Source organism: Penaeus japonicus, unplaced genomic scaffold (genome assembly GCF_977035675.1).
Source record: "Penaeus japonicus unplaced genomic scaffold, GWHDUDI00000001_assembly GWHDUDI00000029, whole genome shotgun sequence".
Taxonomy (NCBI): domain Eukaryota; kingdom Metazoa; phylum Arthropoda; class Malacostraca; order Decapoda; family Penaeidae; genus Penaeus; species Penaeus japonicus.
Window position 1 is genome coordinate 30,525,783 of NW_028234431.1, and position 10,000 is coordinate 30,535,782.

General features: G+C 44.0%; 1 protein-coding gene across 28 annotated transcripts in view; it reads right to left on the reverse strand.

Moving 5' to 3' along the window:
- The window catches only part of LOC122266900 (uncharacterized), a 169,295-nt gene that overhangs the window by 39,174 nt on the left and 120,121 nt on the right, over positions 1 to 10,000 (reverse strand). For 2 of the 28 annotated variants that reach the window (XM_043036851.2, XM_043036844.2), the window contains exons 1-2: positions 3,093 to 3,130; positions 2,094 to 2,422 (exon numbers count right to left, since the gene is read on the reverse strand). The exons of 16 other annotated variants lie outside the window; for them this stretch is intronic. The gene's annotated coding sequence lies outside the window, so the exon portion shown is untranslated. Of the gene's footprint in view, positions 1 to 2,093; positions 2,435 to 3,016; positions 3,132 to 10,000 lie in introns of those variants that run through there. 10 more of the 28 variants (XM_086554244.1, XM_043036843.2, XM_086554245.1 and 7 more) reach the window with 9 other exon arrangements.

Here is a 10,000-nt window from a genome sequence, read left to right on the forward strand (position 1 = left end):
TTTTTTACTAAAGAAAAAGAATAAAAACAAATTGAAGACAAATTGAATTCTTAAAAAAAACACTGATCTCTATTCGTTATGTGTTGATCTAGGGAAAAATGTCGGTTTGAGAGAGAGAGAGAGAGAGAGAGAGAGAGAGAGAGAGAGAGAGAGAGAGAGAGAGAGAGAGAGAGAGAGAGAAGAGAGAGAGAGAGAGAGAGAGAGAGAGAGAGAGAGAGAGAGAGGGAGAGAGGGAGAGAGAGAGAGAGAGAGAGAGAGAGAGAGAGAGAGAAAGAGAAAGAGAAAGAAAGAAAGAGAGAGAGAATTCAAAGAAAGGGAAGCCAGAACATGATATAACATCAAAATAAACTCGAATAAAATTCAAAACAGACAGACGCCAGAGAAAATCACACCCAAACACACGTAAAAAAAGGCCACAAAAAACAAAACAGCATCAGCAGACGTCAGTGGACCAGTGTTGCCACAAGGGGTTCCATCGATATATCGGGTTCTCCATAAATCTCACGTTTCTCGAGCAACCGACAGGGACTTTCGGGTCTCAAGTAAATTACACAAGGAAAAACAAGATATCTGCGTAACAAATAACTTTGTAAAAGTTTTTTTTACAAGTATTGAAGTCCGTTGTCGCCTCCGAGGTGGACTTTGATCACGTTGCATCGTTTTGGGGGATGCACGAGGTCTCTTTGTTGCAACTGATAGACGATCAGGAATGGCACGTTAAAAAAATGAGGAACGGACGAATATTGATGAAATAATTTAGTTGTAGGTATAATTTGTGCGTACTCGATTTACTATTTTTTATTTTGTAGCCCGGTAACAAGAACAAAAAGAACTATCTTTACTAAATCCTATTCGAACTAAATCAAATATATCAAATAAATCTTTTAAACAAATAGGAAAGCTCCGAAGGGCAGAATCCTGAGCACAACAACAAACACGAGACACTCATACACACACACATACAAACACACACACGCAACGCAGCCTCGGTGAAGGTCGACCTGCATTCCAGCCCTTCTGCCCAGTCCACCCGATGACCTTGCTCATGACCTGACTCTGAAGTAAGACTCTCCAAGGTTACGAAATCAAGATGATCGCAAAACAAGAACAACACCAAGACAGATTAATAAATGAATTGATAAAATAAATCGAATCCAAAGGAGAGTGTTCGGAAATCTTTCGAATCAGTTTAAAATAGAATTTGGTAAATATTCCTCCGCGACAAACGCACACAAGAAGAAACAAAAACTCTCCCAATTCAGGATAATTAAACTGGAAGTCGTAAAGAGTCCTCTTACAAATGCCGAACAACAACAACAAAAACACAAAACAAAACCCAAATAAGCCATCAAATGAGCTCAAAATGGAGTTTGCAAAATAACCCTCGAGTGAATACCATCCCACTAACACATCTTCACAACGCCCATGACACTCGCCCAGGCTTTCTGGGGTCAGGATACCTATCACGAATTCTTGGCAGACAGTGAACCCATGACCTTACGTGCTCCTTGTGATATACAACCTCTGATGACCTATCGCAAGCATAGCAGACGCTAGACTCCATCTATCATAATAAACAATGGAATAATCCTTCACGAGGGGTAATCAGTAAGGAATTATTTGCAGTAGCGAGATGGTTAATTGCTCGTCCTGATCACTGTGTTGTAAATTTCGTTTGTGGATGTGCCGCGGAAGACCTTCATTGGTAGATGGTCTTCATAACTTATACCGGTTATATCCTGTTGGAAAAACATGCGGCGATATCGCTTATTAGATGCTATGATTAGAGTGAAACATAGACATATATGTGTATATTTAAATATATATACATACATACATACATACATACATACATACATACATACATACATACACACACACATATATATATATATATATATATATTGAGAGAGAGAGAGAGAGAGAGAGAGAAAGAGAGAGAGAGAGAGAGAGAGAGAGAGAGAGAGAGAGAGAGAGAGAGAGAGAGAGAGAGAGAGAGAGAGAGAGAGAGAGAGAGAGAGAAAGAGAAAGAGAAAGATAGATAGATAGATAGATAGATAGATAGATAGATAGAGAGAGCGAATCATACTCACCTGTCGGAAAATCAACACAACCTCAAAAATCTCCCCCCAAAAAACACTTCTTTCTACATAAAACACTTTGCAATCCTCCTCCACCAAAGTATTTTCGTTGCAACCATAACAACCATCATCGGTTCGCTCCACTTCCCACCACACACTACGGTAAAGTACAGTGCAATACGGTCACCACAGGAGCCCAGGACCTTCACTGAGATAATCACACTTCACACTTCTATTTTGTCGATCAGGCTGAGTCAGTAAGCTTGACAACACTCGTGGCCTTCCTTACACGTCAATTAGGGCGAAAATCACAGGTCTTGAGACCGATCAACAATATGCACCTGTTGTAATCAGAACTGGGTAATATCTTTCCTTCGTCAGTGTTAGAAATTTTTATACTTTTTTCGAAAACGTTGTTGTTTTTTTTGGCAAGGATAAGCATTTTTTTTTTAAATGTTAGTATTTTTTTTCTTGAAGGTTGATTGGTATTTACACTATATGTGCAATCGCGGCAAATACTATATATATATTTTTTAAGATCATTCCCCAAGAGCAAAGTGCTGATCAGCGTATACCGATATTCTGCAATATATCAATACAGCAACGATAATCTGATCAACAATTTGGAAACGAAAATGAAAATGATTTTGCATTATCCACGAATACACACAACTGTATTTGCAAGGAGACGAAAATAGTGTGATTTCTCCGATTGACCAATAAATCACAGTGAAGATAATGATAGTCATAAATCACAGTGTATTATCTGTCTTTAAATAAAACAAAATAAAAAATATCAACGATTCTCTACACTAAAAAAACAATACACGTTTGGATCAAAAGACCCTGTATCGCCGTCACAGTCATCCGCGATTAAACACACTAATAATGAATCCTTTTAGTAACACAAGAGTCACACCACCGAATAAATCTACCAGTCAACCACACCAGAGTTAACCATCATATTAACTTCTCCCCAGTTTTCTCTCGCAAAACGCCACTCTCACGCACTCCCGCTCGCCCGCTCGCCTTTCCTCTCACACGTCAACTGACCGCCGACGTCCCCTTGCGGTGGTGACGGCACCCGTGTACGTCCGTGTGCGCACGTGGAGGTGTGTGTGTGTGTGTGTGTGTGTGCGTGTGACCTTCGCAGGGTGACACACGCCCTCTCAGTCCCGGCCTGGTGCACAGCTCTCATGGATCAGCACACGGATCGGCGGCTGAGGGACCGTGCCTGCCCTTACGCAAAGCTTGTTACGTGGACATAATGCACCTACACGTTCTCATGGCACCACACACACACACACACAGACACACACACACACACACACACACACACACACACACACACATAAACACACACAATGGTATTAGATTAAACTTCGGTAAAAAAAAGACCTATGGTAAAAAAAAAAATCACTTACTAGCCCTCACATAGGCGATTCAACATAGCACACAATCAAAATCACCGATGAAACCGATTAAAAAGAATTACCATAACAATCCCAAAAGAAGAAAAAAAGAAATGGTAAGGTCGACAGCGAATAAACGATAAACGACTGACATTACAGACCCCGACCTGGTATCTCCTATTCGACCACTCACGTCGATTAATAAAAGATTACTCTCGCCAGGTGGAAGCCCCTCTCCCTTTCCCTTTGTTAGGACGAAGGGCGAAGGTTGCGGGCTCACCTGTCCCGTAGGTGGCACCCGGGAAGGGGAGGGGGAGGGGGAGGAGGTGCCACCAGAGGGCCAACCACCTGAACGAAGCTTCGTAGATAGGAAGTAAATGGATCTATAATCCGCCATTACTTTTGTGGTCTTTCTGTGTACTCTTTTTTTTCCTTGTGTTGTGTCTGATGAGGGATTGGGAAGGATGGTAATTTGTCAGGATATTCTTTTAAACAAAATCTAATATTAAGACAGATATATGGATATAGACGGATAGAAACAGGTCGCACATGGAGTAGATAAATCTAGACTGGAAAAAAAAACAAATCTCTGTTGTCGTGTTGTCAAAGTAGATCGAGATATGAGATGTGGTATAACTATGCTAGGAAAATATATTATCAAATATGAAATAATAATATATGCCTATGCAATAAAGTTGTATTTAAAATATAAGATCACACTACGGATTTTCTGATGACCGTTACGTCATGAAACATAATCAGTTGATATCAAACTCATCTCGAAAACCTATGATGTAACAACGACGTCATTCAATCGGTGATTCTCGCGGATTCCATCTGTTCGGCAGATAACGTAACGAAACCACACCGCGCTTTTGCGTATAATTAGAGGCAGCGGCGGCGTTAAGTTCGCTTTATATCTGACACGACCGCATGCCAGTCCCGCCCACGACCTTGCGGGAAGCGTCACGGGCGGATGGAACTTGGCTTGCCACGTGCCAGGCTTGTCTCTTTGGGTTGATCTCCGGGTGTGGTAGCTGATGTTGGTTGAGATCGTTGTTCCGATTTGTTCCTTTTCCGGTCTGGTGTTGCTTTTTCGGTTGATTGATATGCTATCGGTGGCTGGATTGTTGCTTGTGCAAGGCGCCTTTAATTAACACCAGCCCCTCCCCTGCCCCCTGCCCCTGTATCCCCCGATCACCGACTTCAACTTTAACTGAATTCTACTGAGCTTATCTACTACATTTCGTATTTAAATTCTTATCTTTCTATTAATCCCCCTCCTTTATTCTATCTTCGTATCATCCAGTCATTCCTCTGTTTTCCCCTTTTTCTTAATTCTGTGTCTCTAGCACTGTCTACCTCCCTTCCTATCTACCTGCCTTCCTATCTATCTACCTGTGTGTCCTGTCTCCCTCCTCCTTCTTCTCAATCAATCTCCATCATCATCTACTGTGTCCTACCGTGTCCTTCAACTCTCTTCGTCTCTCAATCAGCCTGGCCATCATCCAGACTTCTGATCCATAGACGTCGTGAGTCAGAACCTGTCAGAGCGCTTCCAACTCGCTCGCTTCTTATCGCCGGCTGTGCTTGTAAGAGAGCGAGAGAGCGAGAGAGAGATGAGACACGAGATAGGGAACTCGTCCTTAAGACGTCTGGTTACATGGGTCATCTGTCATTTGGGTGTTCGGGTTCTGTTGTCGGTTCTCATCGGGGTGTAAAAGGTGTTTATTTATTTATTTGTTTGTTTTGTCAGCGGTTTTACAGGTAAAGTTTTTTATTTCTTGTTTTTTTTGTTTTGTTTTTTTTATTTGTTCATTTATTGTTTACGAAGAGAATTTTGGGTTTCTACTTGCGTTTCTAAATTATAATTGATGCAATAACAATTTCAGTTTTGCATAATGTCAAGTGCCAGACTGCGAAAGCAACCATGTTTTGAGTTTTCGAGTTATGCAAGTTGAATATAATTATTGCACTTCAAAGGAATTTCGGCCCATTACTCCCACTTGCCCAACATCACAACAAACCGTGCGCATAACCTTCTCGTAATGTAAACACTTTAAGTGGTGACGCAAGTAACACCTCTCCCTCCTCTCTCCCTCCCCCCCTCCCCTTCTTCTTCTCTTACCTTTCATTACTTTCCCTCTCCCCTTTCTCACTCTCCCTTTCTATCTCCGATCCCTACCTACCTCCGTCCCCTTCCCACTCCCCTCCCCCTCCCTTTCTATCCCCGTCCCCCGTCCCCCTTCCCCCTCCCCCGTCCCCCTTTCCACTTCCCCTCCCACTCCCGCTTCCTCCACTTCCCATTCCCCCTCCCACTTCTCCCTCCCCTCCCTTTCCCCCTCTCTCCTTCTATCTCCCCATTCGAACTAGCCCTTCCCCTCCACCACTTCCTCAACTTCCCCCCCCTCCCCCCTCCCCCTACCTCTGTCACACCTAATGGACTGGCGATACTGATGACAATTATCAAAATTTTCCCACGTTATGATCACACAGGAGAAGGAGGAGGAGGAGGAAGAAGAGGAGGAGAGGAGGAGGAGGGGAGAGGAGATGGAGGACGGAAGGAAGGGAGAGGAAGGGGGAGGAGATGGAGGAGGAGGAGGAGAAGGAGGAGGAGGAGGAGGAGCAGGAGGGGGAGGAGGGGAGGAGGAGGAGGAGGAGGAGGAGGAGGAGGAGGAGGACGAAGGAGGAAGGGAGAAAAGAGAAGGAGGAGGGGAAGGGAGAAGAGAAGCAGGAGGAAGAGGAGGGAGGGAAAAGAGAAGGAGAAGGAGAAGGAGAAGGAGGAGGAGATGGAGGACTTAGGAAGGGAGAAGAGGAAGAAGACGGAGAAGAAGAAGAAGAAGAAGACGGAGGAGGAGTAAGAGGAGGAGGAGAGGGAAATATTATATTGAATCATCATCAAGGTCATTACGCAATGATGATGTGCCGGACGCTTGCGATAATGACCATCCGGCGTGCAATCGAGTACGTGCGTTCGGCGATGGGAAGACAGGCGGACGGACGGAGTGGGATGCTGTGATGATGGTGGTGGTGGTAGTGGTGGTGGTGATGATGGTGGTAGTAGTGGTGATGGTGGTGGTGATGGTGGTGGTAGTGGTGATGGTGGTGGTAGTGGTGGTGGTTTTGGTGATGGTGGTTTTGGTGATGGTGGTGGTGGTGGTGATGATGGTGGTGGTGGTGATGATGGTGGTGGGGGTGATGATGGTGGGGGTGGTGGTGATGGTGGTGGTGGGGTGGTGGTGGTAGTGGTGGTGGGATGCAGTGATGATGGTGGTGGTGATGGTGGTGATGATGATGGTGGTGGGGGTAGTGATGGGGGTGATGATGATGGGGGTGGTAGTGGTGGGGGTGGTGGGGTGATGGTGGTGGTGGTGATGGTGGTGGTGGTGGTGGTGGTAGTGGTGGTTTTGGTGGTGATGATGGTGATGATGATGGTGGTAGTGATAATGATAATGACGGTGATGATAATAATAATGATAGAATACTACTAGCACTACAACTACTAACAATAACAATAACAACAACAAAAAATATCACACATTCAGGTTCCTACAAGCTCAGACATTAAGCAGAAAGAAAACAAACAAACAAAACAACAACAGATGCGCCAAAATGCTTGCGGTGTAGTCGAAAAGCCGAAGAATTTGTCCAGGGCTTAAAAATGTGTGTCCATTACAAGTTAACAACCACAACAATGAGCCTTAACGATGCCTGGAGACCTAGTTTGCTATTAGACCTTAACAACCGGAACGTGTCATAACAAGCAACCCTTTGGCGTCAATGTGCGAATGGACGAGTGATTTCGGACGATGGAATGACGCTGTGGTGTGATTTTTGTGTGTGTGTGAGGGAGAGTTAGGGAGAGGGGGAGAGGGAGTGGGAGGGGGAGGTGGGAAAGGGAGTGGGAGTGGGACGGGGAGTGGGAGTGGGAGGGGGAGGGGGAGAGGGGGAGGGAGTGGGGTAGGGGGAGTGGGAGAGGGAGGGGGAGGGTGAGGGGGAGGGGGAGGGAGGGGGAGGGAGAGGGAGGGGAATGGGAGAGGGAGAGGGAGAGAGAGAGAGTGTGTGTGTGAGAGAATGAGTAAGTGTGTGAATGAGCATGAGTGAGTGTGTGTGTGTGTGTGTGTATATGTGTGCGTGCGTGCGTGTGCGTGTGCGTGCGTGCGTGTATATGTGTGCGCGCGGGCTTACTTATGCATGACACCTAAATAAAACTTCCAGACATCTTTACAACCGCAGTGAAATGTTTAACGATATGACCAAGATCTTTTGAAACTTTGGCAAAGGGAAATAAGCTTAAATATTATTTCATTCCCCATTGTTCCTAATGTGTTTAAGGCCTTGCATAACGTAATTTCGATACCGAAAAAATATTGAATACCTTTTCCCTCCATTGAAAGAGAGAGAGGGATGGAGAGAGAGAGAGAGAGAGAGAGAGAGAGAGAGAGAGAGAGAGAGAGAGAGAGAGAGAGAGAGAGAGAGAGAGAGAGAGAGAGAGAGAGAGAGAGAGAGAGAGAGAAAAAGAGAGAGAGAGAGAAGAGAGAGAGAGAGAGAGAGAGAGAGAGAGAGAGAGAGAGAGAGAGAGAGAGAGAGAGAGAGAGAGAGAGAGAGAGAGAGAGAGAGAGAGAGAGAGTTTGATCATTACCATTAAAATCCTTCGTATCACATATTAATGAAAGGAGAATTTTTGTGACAAAATAGTTTCCTCACTTAAATCTAAACAATACCCTAATTTATGTAATAATTCATACTCCTTCCGTGTTCTTAATGGCTATAAAAATCGATACAAAACATAAGGGAAATGTCCTTTGCGCGTATGTATCTACATCCGTATATTAATTTAACTGCATATCCGCTTTTCTGTATATAGGTAGGTATATATATATATATATATATATATATATATATATATATATATATATATATATATATATATATATATATATATATATATATATATCTGTGTGTGTGTGTGTGTATCTATCTATCTATTAATTTCTATCTATTTGCCTATTTCCATCTCCATCTGCCAATTCATCTATATACCCATTATGTACAAGAAGAGTTACAAGACACACGCGTGGAGTCATCGCCGTCTTGAAACCGTGTGAACAGAATTACATCTTGCGCAAACCCGTCCATCTTACACCAAGCACTGCGCAGGTTCTCATGGACGCGTGTCTAAGAACCTTTCGTCAAAGAGTTTCCCACGAGTTCTGGAGGTCATGGTGCTAGGGGGATTCTGGGGACGTGTTAAGACAATGTACCTGTTATCCCTGGGCTTGAACTTTTTGAATCCTGACTGCGGCGAAGTTTAGAGAAGATAGTCGGTTTTGGCGGGAAAACTGTGTTGACTAAGAACGCTGAAGGGTATACAGTGTGGTGAATTATGGGAGTTTATTTACGTATGTTCGTGTTAGGAACTCGGACTTCACTTTTCGTAGGAAAGGAATATCCTTTTGGTACATAATAACAGGAAATGTAGTACTACTTCACTTAAAGGAGAGGAGAAGTTACTCCTAACTACTCTGTTGTGGCTAAAACCGCAATTACACTCAAGTGGCGGAGACTATGACTAACACCAGCTCTTCGTTCTTTTTCCTCGATCGCTAAAACAAAATCGTTCGTGTCTTTTCAAGCATTAAATTTTCTTTCCTCCGGATGATTTGAGCACATGATCCCACATCCCAGCTACGTCAAATCCATCCCAGCATTACAATATCCAACAAACCAACGCGAAAGAAACACTAACTAATCAAAAGGCGAACGGGCGAGCGGGATGAAGATGAAGAAAGCCCACACACAGAACCGGTATTTCACACCGAGGGTGGCGGCGCGACGGACGGACGGACACATGGGCGGTTCTAAATCGGTAAATTAATCGTACGATGAAGACACAATCGCCTCCGTGCAGGGTGGCTGGTTACCGTCGCCGGAACACAAGGTCAATCCAATTTTTCCATCGAGTCACGGAACGCCAGGGCTGGAAAAGCCGATGCATTCCAACGCCACGCCGGAAAGTTGCTCTACCTGTGAAGAGAATCGCAATAATGACGAAACGCGGAGGGAGGTGTGAAGCAACGCATTTTTTTTTATTAGTGTGAATTCGGTTAGCTTGTGACATCGCGTAGAAGATGCTTTTTTTTTTTAGTAATCTAGATACCGTATCGAGTTATGTATGCCTTTTCTTTTGCCTTACGTAATTCGACAAAGAAAGTTAGATGGGGGGTCAAGATAAAACGCTCAAGATGGCTATTTAACATTATCCCCCCCACCCCGCAAAAAAAACAAAAAAACAAAAACACAAGAAGACCTCCACCAACGACATCATCTTCCTCCAAATTCCTCCAGAGACATAAAAAAAAAAAAAAAAAAAAAAAACAGCTCACCAAATCCCGTAGTTTACGTAAGACCTTCGAATAAATGCAGGCAAACAGCAGCGCACTCGAACTCACACTTACGCCCCGAGGAACTAGCTATTGTGGTTCTGTGTTTCACCTTTGCCTGGAG